Below are 10,846 nucleotides of genomic sequence, written 5' to 3'. Positions count from 1 at the left end.
GATTGGGCCGGCCCGTCTATCACTACTGCAGGCGTCTGTTTGCAAAATCGAGTAGTAACCGATAAATTTCTTATTCGTCGCTCTATGCGAAGCGGTGTGAAGCGTCACACAGGGAGGAAAAGGAAGCGATTTTAAATAGACTGGCCCATTTAACGGGTTGCAGTGATACCTGTTTTGGGAACCTTTCTAAAGGTTTGCAGCCTGTTTTTTTCAGTTTGCAAACTTCAAAAAGGTTCCCTAAACAGGGTTTTTTTGGTATCTTTTTTTATTCTTTTCTTTATCCTCATTTGTCTTTTTTGTTTCTGTCTCAAAAAATATTCTAGATTTTGAAAAAATATTCTCGAATTTCAGATAATTATTTGGATTTCTAAAATAGGTTTTTCTTTTATCAAAAAATGTTCTGGATTATCAAAAATAATTCTGGATTTTTGAAAAATGGTCAGGATTGCCAGGAATTGTTTTCCCAATTCGAACATTATTTTTGCATTTTTAAAATAATGTCTTTTATAATAAAATAATGTTCTTAATTTTCAAAAAAATTAGCGATTTCCATAAATTGTTCCTTCAATTCGAAAAATATTTTTCCCTTTTCAAATTGTTTTTCTGAAGTTTAATAAAATGTCCAGGATTTTCTAAAATTGTTCTGAATTTTCAAAAGTTGTTCTTCAAATTAGAGAAATGTCTTTTCTTTTTAAATAAATAATCTGCTTGTGAAATAATTGCCGTTTTGCAAAAACATTCATAACTTTGAAAAATATTCGGTAGTTTAAAAAAATGTTCGGTATTTCTAAAAAATGTTCGGTATTTGAAGGAAATGTTCGGTATTTCCAACCAATGTTCAGAATATGAAAAAAGAATTCCAGCTTTTAAACTAAGTTGGTGTTCGAAAATTGTTCTTCAATTTCAAAAAATGTTCTTGCTTTTAAAAATGTTCAAATTTCAGAATTTTGAACTTTTCCACACTTTGTTCATAAATTAAAAAATGTTCTGGAATTGCAAAAAATGTTTTTGATTCCCAAAGATTGTTCAAGTATTTCAAAAAATATTCCTGTTTTTAGAAATTTATTTACGGATTTAAAATCGGTTCCATTTTACGAAAATCATTCTCGTTTTTTTAAAATTGTTCAAGGATTTCAAAATTTGTTCCTTTTTATAATTTCTTTTACAGGTATAAAAAATTGTTCCCTTTTTCGAAAATCATCCCGTTTTCTAAAAGCTATCAAACATTTCTAAAAGAAAATGTTCCCGTTTTCAAAAAATTAGGTGTTTCAATATATTTTCACCAATTCGAAAGATGTTCAGATTTTTAAATTTTGTTCACAAATTTAAAATGTTCGGGAACTTAATTTTTTTTATTTTTTTAAATTTGTACACAAATCATGTCGGCTGGAAATTTTAATTTTTGAATTTTGGAAAACTTTATTCGTAATTACGAAAAATATATTCATGTTTCCACTTTCGTTGTTGCTTTTCCAAAAAATATCTTGTTGCCGATTTTTTCCGGAAACTTAAAAAATGCTTGCAGATTTTACAAATATAGACTTTAAAATGAAGTACCCTTTTTTTGGGAAAAGATATCATCACTCTAATCAATTCTGGTTGGACACTATATCTGATTCAAACTCGCTAGTTTAATTCTTTAGGTCACGCGCTGTGATACAAATAAAAAAGTTAGTCTGGTGTAGTCGATATGAGGTCGCAAGCGTAAGCGACAGTTCTCGGGTTCGAATGCTGGCATCGTGCTATCCTTCACTTTTTTCTGGCGAATAAGAGCTCCGGTAACCGGCGAATGCAGCGTCAAATGGGATTTGCCATTTTCCTTTTTTTTCAGGGGGCACCCCCTCATTTGCTAGTATTGAGCCAACTCAACTTCTTGTATGGTTCCTTTTCTTTTATTTTATTTTCATTTATTTGTTCATGTTTTATGTTTTTTATATTATTTTCTGAAAACATGAAATGCATATATTCCAAAACATATTTTACTTATTTTTTATAAAAATACATCAATTTAAAATATGGTTATGCATTATATATTTTCAAACAATCATGATAAATATCCAAAAACATTTGTGACATTTAAAAAATGTTCATGATTTTTTGAAAAACATGTACTCCCTCCATTTTTAAATATAAGCCATTTGACATATTTTAATATGGACTACCTAAATATGTATATAGACGAATTTGAGAGTATAGATTCATCCATTTCTCATGTACGTAGTCCATACTGAAATATCCGATATTTTCTATATTTTGGAACAGAGGGAGTATGTGGCATTTGAAGGGAATATTTTTATAATGTAAAAAAATCATAATTATAAAACATCAAAGCACTCACAAGATATATGGTAGATTGGAAAATAAATATTCACATGTTTCTAGAAATATGTTCATTATATTTTAAAATACATTTAAAATTCTATAAAAATGTTTTCATATTATAAAAAATACTTAATATAATTATACAAATTATTGAACTTTTTGTCAAAAAAAACTCTTTGACATGTATTTGAGAAAAAATTTCAAAACAGTTGATTGAAAAAATAATGTGTATTTCAAAAAAGGAATAAACTAGTATAGAAAAATGTTCTATATATGTACAAGAAAGATACACCCTGTATTTGGAAAGTATCCATTAAAATATATATTTAGAAAACATGTTGATTGCGAATTGAAATTTTGTACACATGTATAGAAAAATGTTTGTGGTGTATTGCAAAAATACACCATGTGTGTGAAGAATTTAGATATATGTTGAAAAGCATGGAATTATAAAAACAATACGGAGGAATGAAACAGAAGAACAAAATAAAAAGGAAAAAACAAATGAAATTCATAGAAATTGAAGAAAATAATTGAAATTCGGAGCAAAATAGTGAAAAACAGATAAGAAACCACAGAAAAAACCTGACAGGCGACTATAATATTTGACCAGCCCAATAGTGATGCATTGTAGACGAGACGTAGTAAGTCCCTGTTGGGCGAGACTAGCTGCCTTGCTATATCTTACCAACCCCGAGACGATACTATCGCAGTAGGCAATTGAAAAATGGACCGGGCAAATACGAGTTTTGGGGAACTCTTTTTAGAAGTTTCTAGAACTAGGTTTCTTTCTTTTTTTCTGTTTGTTTTACTCTGTCGGTTTTCACTGGATTTTCATTTAGGCTTCAGTTTTTTCTGTCTCTTTATAAGTTTTCTTTGTTTTTCTTTTCAATACATGTTTACATTACTTTATATACTTTGTATATTTATTTTATAAATCTGGAAAAATTTAGGAAACACATTGAACATCTTTTGAATAAGTCTTAAATATTTTTTCAAATAGATTTTTTGAACATTTTTTTGAATACATGTTAAATATTCTTCCAATATAGGTTGTCCATTTTTTGAATGGTACCAAACATTACTTTTAAACAACACGAACATTTATTTTACATCTTATAATCATTTTAATAAAAGTTCAAGAACATATTTTGAAAATGAGCGAATGTTTTTCTAGATTTCATGTACATTTCCAGATGTACTACAAATTTGTGCAAATCACGCTAATATTGTATATACTTTATATAACATTCTCTTAAGGTGCACACACAGTTTATCAATGTTATGTTTTCTTGAATGCGATCAACTTTTTTAAAAAGCTACAGGAACATTTCTTGAACAGTGCATGAATTTTTTTGGAATCATGATGAACCGTTTCTTCAATTTTAAATATAAAACTTTCCATTTCAAACATGTAAACAAGAGTAATAAATATAATATACAAAGGAAGGCAGCACTCCTCCATGCTGGCCTGGCCTATTAACGAAGTGCTTGAAGCGAGGGGGTATTCAGTGTCGCGCGAAGCATGACAATCCTAAGGCTATATCACGTGCATAGGGCTGGTTGTAGTGGGGAGTATCATATATTAGTATCATAGATATGATATGGATGTGATAATAGTGTATGATACTATATTTATAGTGCATGATATCGTAAAGAACTTTATTTATTGTCATGCATGAAAAATATTAGCACATATTAATATGATACGATATTCAACACTTTTTTTCTTCATTTAATTTAATGTTACCTTATCAAAATTGCTTAGTTAGCATGCATGCAGACATGCACAAGCATTAGCAATTGACTTAAATCTTCACCATCTCCATCTTTCATGTGGTTGTCATGGGGTGATGGAAGAGATTGCCACAAGAGCAGTAGGGTTTCACAGAGCACTTATCAAAGAAATTTTGGCTAGGGAGATATGAATTAGAAGTTTGTAATTTCGTTCATGAGGGTAGAAGTAGTAATTTCGAGGCTCGTTATCTAGCTAAGTATGCATATCTTTAGATGTTAGCCGCCATATCTGGCTAGGGTTGCCACATGATCTTGTAATGATGTCTTTGAACATCGCTAAGTAATAAAGTGGACCGACTTTTTTTAAAAGCTAGCTATGTGGCACACATGTGCCCTAAAAAAAGACTAACTATGCCGTGTGCCTAATAAACAGAAAAGATGGCTAGCATCGGATTTCATCAAAAATGAAAAACCAGAGAACGAAGCCAATGCTCTGTCCTTATTTTCTTTATTTGTTTTCTAGTTTCCTCTATATTGTTTATGGTTCCTCTATTCTTTTGCATAAAATACACATTATAAAAATATAAAATGTCCACCTACGAAAGAAGGTTCACGGATGAAAAAAAATGTTCATATGTATTTCAAAAACTATTTGTACATGCATATTACTAAAGTTTACCATGTAATTAGGAAAATGTTTGACGTGTATTTGAAAAATGTTCAACATGCCTTTCCAGAATGTCGAGTGTGTAGTTTAAAACTGTTCACTGTATATTTCAAAAACAAAATGTGCATTTGACAAATATTCAAAATATATTTACAAAATTCGTCATTTTGTTGACAAAATTTCAATGTGTATCTGAAAAATGTTAACATGTATTTAAAAAATTGTTCAACATATATATGTTGGAAATATGCCCTAGAGGCAATAATAAAATGGTTATTACCATATTTCCTTATTCATGATAATCGTCTATTGTTCATGCTATAATTGTATTAACAGGAAACAGTAATACATGTGAATAAATAGATCACAATGTGTCCCTAGCAAGCCTCTAGTTGGCTAGCTCGTTAATCAATAGATGATCATGGTTTTCTGATCATGGACATTAGATCTTATTGATAACGGGATCACATCATTGGGAGAATGATGTGATGGACAAGACCCAATCCTAAGCATAGCACTAGATCGTATTGTTCGTATGCTAAAGCTTTTCTAATGTCAAGTGTCTTTTCCTTCGACCGTGAGACTGTGCAACTCCCGGTTACCGTAGGAGTGCTTTCGGTGTATCAAACGTCACAACGTAACTGGGTGAATATAAAGGTGCACTACGGGTACCTCTGAAAGTGTCTGTTGGGTTGGTACGAATCGAGACCGGGATTTGTCACTCCGTGTGACGGAGAGGTATCTCTGGCCCCACTCGGTAGAACATCATCATGAGCTCAATGTGACTAAGGAATTAGTCACAGGATGACGTGCTACGGAACGAGTAAAGAGACTTACCAGTAACGAGATTGAACAAGGTATAGGTATACCGACGATTGAATCTCGGGCAAGTTCTATACCGACACACAAAGGGAATTGTATACGGGATTGATTGAATCCTTGACATCGTGGTTCATCCGATGAGATCATCGTGGAACATGTGGGAGCCACCATGGGTATCCAGATCCCGCTGATGGTTATTGGCCGGAGAGTATCTCGGTCATGTCTGCATGCCTACCGAACCCGTAGGGTCTACACACTTAAGGTTCGATGACCCTAGGGTTATCGGGAATTATTATACGAGGTTACCGAAGGATGTTCGGAGTCCAGGATGAGATCCCGGACGTCACGAGGAGCTCCGGAGTGGTCCAGAGGTAAAGATTGATATATAGGATCGATGGGTTTGGACGCCGGAAATGTTTCGGGCACCACCGGCAAAGTGCCGGGACCACCGGAAGGGTTCCGGAAGCCCACCGGGAGGGGCCACAAGCCCCGGAGGGCTACGTGGGCCAAGTGCGGGAGGAAACCAGCCCCTAGGTGGGCTGGTGTGTTCCCCCCACGCCCAGCCCATGCGCACCAGAGAGGGAGGGAGGGGAAACCCTAGGCGCTGGTGGGCCTAAGGCCCACCTAGGGGTGCGCCACCCCCTCTCCCTGCCCTGGCCGTCGCCCCCCTCTCCCATCTGGGCTGCCGCACCATCTAGGGTGGGAACCCTAGGGGTGGCGCACCCCTTCCCCTCCTCCTATATATAGAGAGGGTTTTGGGGCTGTTTTACACACGGTTTTCTATCTCCCTCGGCGCAGCCCTGCTTCCCTACTTCCTCCTCTCCCACGGTGCTTAGCGAAGCTCTGCCGGGAGACCTCGTCTCTCCATCGACACCACGCCGTCGTGCTGCCGGAGATCTTCCCTAACCTCTCCCTCCTCCTTGCTGGATCAAGGTGCGGGAGACATCACCGGGCTACACATGTGTTGAACGCGGAGGTGCCGTGGTTCGGCACTAGATCGGAATCACACCGCAATCTGAATCGCCGCGAGTACGACTCCATCAACCGCGTTCTAGCAACGCTTCCGCTTAGCGATCTTCAAAGGTATGAAGATGCACTCATCCCTCCCTCGTCGTTGATCTCTCCATAGAAAGATCTGAATATGGCGTAGGAAAATTTTGAATTTATGCTACGTTACCCTACAATATACAGAGAATTGATTGAGTGTTTGACGAATGTTCACCTTGTATCTAAAGTATGTATAACGTGAATATAATAATTGTTTAAAAATGTTCAAACAACATTTAAAAAGAAGTTCAACTTGTTTATGAAAAATATAAATGATAAATATGTGTTCAAAAAAGGTGTAGCGTTCATATAGCAATTGTTGCTGTGTGCTTTTAAAATATTTTACATACATTCAAAAAAAATGTTCAACTGTAGTTGAAAATGTTGAAGATGTATCTGACAAATGCTTAATGTTTATTGAAACATTCAACCAGTATACTATAAAAATATCAATAATAAAGAAAATACAAAGAAAATGCGAAAAGAACAAAGTAAAATAAAAATAGAAAAGACATAAAAAGAGGTACAACCACAAATGAAACGGGGAAAAGAACCTGTAAGACCGCTCGGTTAAAGTAAGACAAAAATTAACGAATGAAACTTTCCCAAACAGCATGGAAGGTTCCTAAAACCGTTCAAATTTTCTCCATGGAAGGTTCGAAACAACTTATATTTTTCCAACATAGTACAACCAAAGTTGGTCACATATAAACACACATTCATCCCTATGAACGGACACACACAAATCCTTCCTCTATGAGCACCTCTGAAAAACTGGACGACGCATCATATTGAACTTGATGAAGTCTCCAGAGTCAACAGAGAATTATTCTCACACTTAACGCAGATCGCTGAAAGGTCTGAAATAAATTCATAAAAGTGCAACACCAATGTTAAGTCTGGGGTTTAAATACTGCCAGGCAGGGAATATCATTGTCTCGGTGACCATAGAACCACAGGTTGATTCACGAAACAACCTATATTGAGCCAGGCGTTGTGGTTGGAGGCGAGCGCACCCTACCCCTCGCACTTAGCGAGATATTTTGGCTAGTGGGCTCGTTTTACTATTGATCGTTGTTGTTCGCGACTTTGCTCCCACACGTCTGGAGTAATATGTTTTGTCTTTTCTTTCTTTCCTTTTTTCTATATTTTTGTTTCCTTTTCTTATTCTATTTCGTTTTATTATTATTTATTTATAGTTGCTTCTTTTCTATTCTCGTGGCATTGTTTGAAGAATACACCAAAGTTTTAAATGTACAAACACTTTTGAAACCACATGGTTTTTCAGAAATCATTACTTAAAAAGAACATATGAATAACCTGTAAAAGCATTTGGATATTTGTTTTAGACATCTACGACTATTTTCATGATACACAAATATTATTTTGTATTTGATTATTCATATTTATTTTTATGAATTAGTGAGATGGTTGTTTATCTATATTGAAAGTATAAATGAAAACTTGGATTTTTCATGGGCCGCCCTGATGGGGATACACTGAGAATCTGCTATTCTTTGCCTGTTTGGGACTGACTAATCTTAATTTCATGAGCATTCTTAAAATTGATGAATATTTTTTAAAAATGTTTTTAGGTCATGGACAATGTTAGGTCATTTGTTTCTTCTGGACATAGAACTATCCTACATAAGCCGGCCAAGGCGGGCATGAAGATAATCACTAGTCTAGCCTGGCAAAGGAGAGTACGACACAAACCTCACAAGTATCCCAACGGAGCCCATTTAGTCGAAAACAAATATATGTGTAGATCAAGTTTTACCGCCAGTGTGTTACTTGAGCCCTAGATATTGCATTACCTATAAAAGACGAGGGGCAAGAGTTTCAATGAACTTAAACTTCAGGCGGGGAAACAATTTCTTTGTGGGGCATCCAAGCACCATACGGGGGTTTATAAGGGATATACAGGTTGACTAAGAACGATTGGCTGGGATTTAATTCAGGGGGCAAGCCCATCACTGAAATTCAGGGGTGCCAGTTATAAGAGGGAACCGTCTCCATCCCGTAAAATCCGTTAAAAAATAGAAAACAACTTTTTTTGAAACTTTGCGACAACAAATTAAGAAAAAGATTTCAGTGCTCAAAGTTTTGACCACTTTTAACACTGAAATCGAAAATCCATGTGTACACTACTTGATATTTTGCTTGATATTTTGTTATGAAAATTTACAAGAACCATAAACGTTTGATCTATTTGATGTCACAAAGTGTAAGAATTTTTTCTAGTTTTTTTAAATATACTGTCCATAGAGGGTGTACCTACACCGGGGAGCTATCAAACCTTTGTCTATTGGGCATCCTAGACCTGTTTAGCGAACAACTTTCTCTTTTCTGGTTTTTGTTGGCTTTTCTGTTTAGCATGCTGAATTTGGAGAGCATGTCAGGATTGAGCAACCATACCCAAAACTAGCTAGCACTCAGATGCCTTATTTTCTTTTAAAACACAAGCGTTTGCCCGGTTTTAAAGTGAGGCCCTCACAAGTTCACAAGATTACGAAAGCAGACAATCGAAAGCACACGCAGAAAATAATACCAACAAGTCCTTCGGGTATATTGTATTCACTCCGTTCCAAAATAACTGTCTCAAGCTTAGTACAACTTTGTATTAGAGCTAATACAAAGTTGAGACACTTATTTTGGAACGGAGGGAGTTGAAACATTTGCTAGAAAATAATACCAAGCTGGTGCAAGCTTGGCATCGTGATGTACTACAATACATAGCCCTGCACATGGAAATCTGCTGGTTGAACACCAACTGTACAAATATGAATATAGTGAAATATATGCAACTAAACTTCTCCTCTTAATTAGGGCAATTTCTTAGTTCATTAGGAAAATCATACCCCGTGTGTCCTGATATGTAGTATCGAACTTCAAATAATACAGTTTAATTTAACAGCTTTGGTACAGAGCTACATATCAGATTACGGTAATTAAACTAGTACCAGCTTGGAACCTGCAATCTAGCTAATTAATCACAGCTATTTAATCGATGACCCGCGAGTGTTTTCTGCGGCAACATGGAAGCCACCTTCCAACGGGAACATTGATTATAGTGACCATACACTAATTGTTTGAAAAATTTACACATGCATCATATACTACTTCACTGCGCCTTCTCGAGACATGCTTTTATCCCACTTTATTATAAAGCAACAACACCAAATCAGAGTAAATATTTGACAAAACAGAAACAATGCCCGCGCCGCTCCCTGGGCGGCTTGGGCGGAAACCCTACCGCAGCCGCCACCGCCCCCTCCCCCTCCTCCTCCCCTCGCCGCCGTCGGCGCACGTCTCCGGGAAAGCCTGTGGGCGGCCAGCGGCGGCGGGATCTGGTTCATGCGCACACGTGGCGCAGGGGCATGACCCTCTCAGTGGTTGGTTGCGGTGGAGCTGCTCAACGCGGTGGCCGACCTTGGCTCGCTGGTTGATCTTGGGTGCTGCTCCGGCGGGTGCTGAGGCGGCTAGGTCATGCCTCGTGCAGTGGTTGGGTGGCTTGGTGTGGTTGCATGCGACGGCACCCGATCGGCTGCTGCACGTGCTCGCATGTGGCATGTTCCTTCTGACGGTGGGGCCGCCCCATGCGATGGCGAGGTGGCCCAGTGCTTCCTGGCGGCTTCTCCGTGACCAGGGCGGCGGCTGCTGGTCTTGGCGGCCTTGGGCTCGTCTCGTGCGGCGGCTGCTGGTCTTGGCGGCCTTGGGCTCGTCTCGGATCTGGCGGATGGGCTGTGCGAAATTGTTGGTGGGACGTGCTGACGTGTTGGGGAGACAGGGTGGCTAGTTGCGGCGGTGGCTCTATCAGATCCATGCAGACAACAATGAGGGCTGCGGCGGCATGGGATCGCTGGCGGGGGCCGGTTGCATGGGCCAGATCTGGTCGTGGCTGGTGGTTGGATGCGTTCGTGACTCAAATGACTAGCCCTTGGTCACCGAGTTGCAGACGGCGCGGTGGCGGGTGTGGACTGCCGACAACTGGGTGGATCTCGATGGGTTCTTCTGATCATGTCGGGATTCATCCCTCGTCTGGATCCTTGACACCGTGGGCAACTTAAGGGGAAACCCTAGGTCTCATGGGGATCGAGTGATGACGATACTTTTGTATCGTAATCCCTCTTGAGGGTATCATCTTTGGAGTTTTCTCAGGTGGAAGGGGACATCGACGCCGTCGGTGTACGGACTGTGATGCGACTGCTGATGAAAACACGCTAACTTCGGTCATGGCAGATGATGGCG

The sequence above is a fragment of the Hordeum vulgare genome, chromosome 1H, assembly GCF_904849725.1.
Source record: "Hordeum vulgare subsp. vulgare chromosome 1H, MorexV3_pseudomolecules_assembly, whole genome shotgun sequence".
In the NCBI taxonomy this organism is placed as follows: Eukaryota; Viridiplantae; Streptophyta; class Magnoliopsida; order Poales; family Poaceae; genus Hordeum; species Hordeum vulgare.
The sequence above is the reverse complement of the archived record's forward strand: the minus strand, read 5'-3'. Positions refer to the sequence as shown.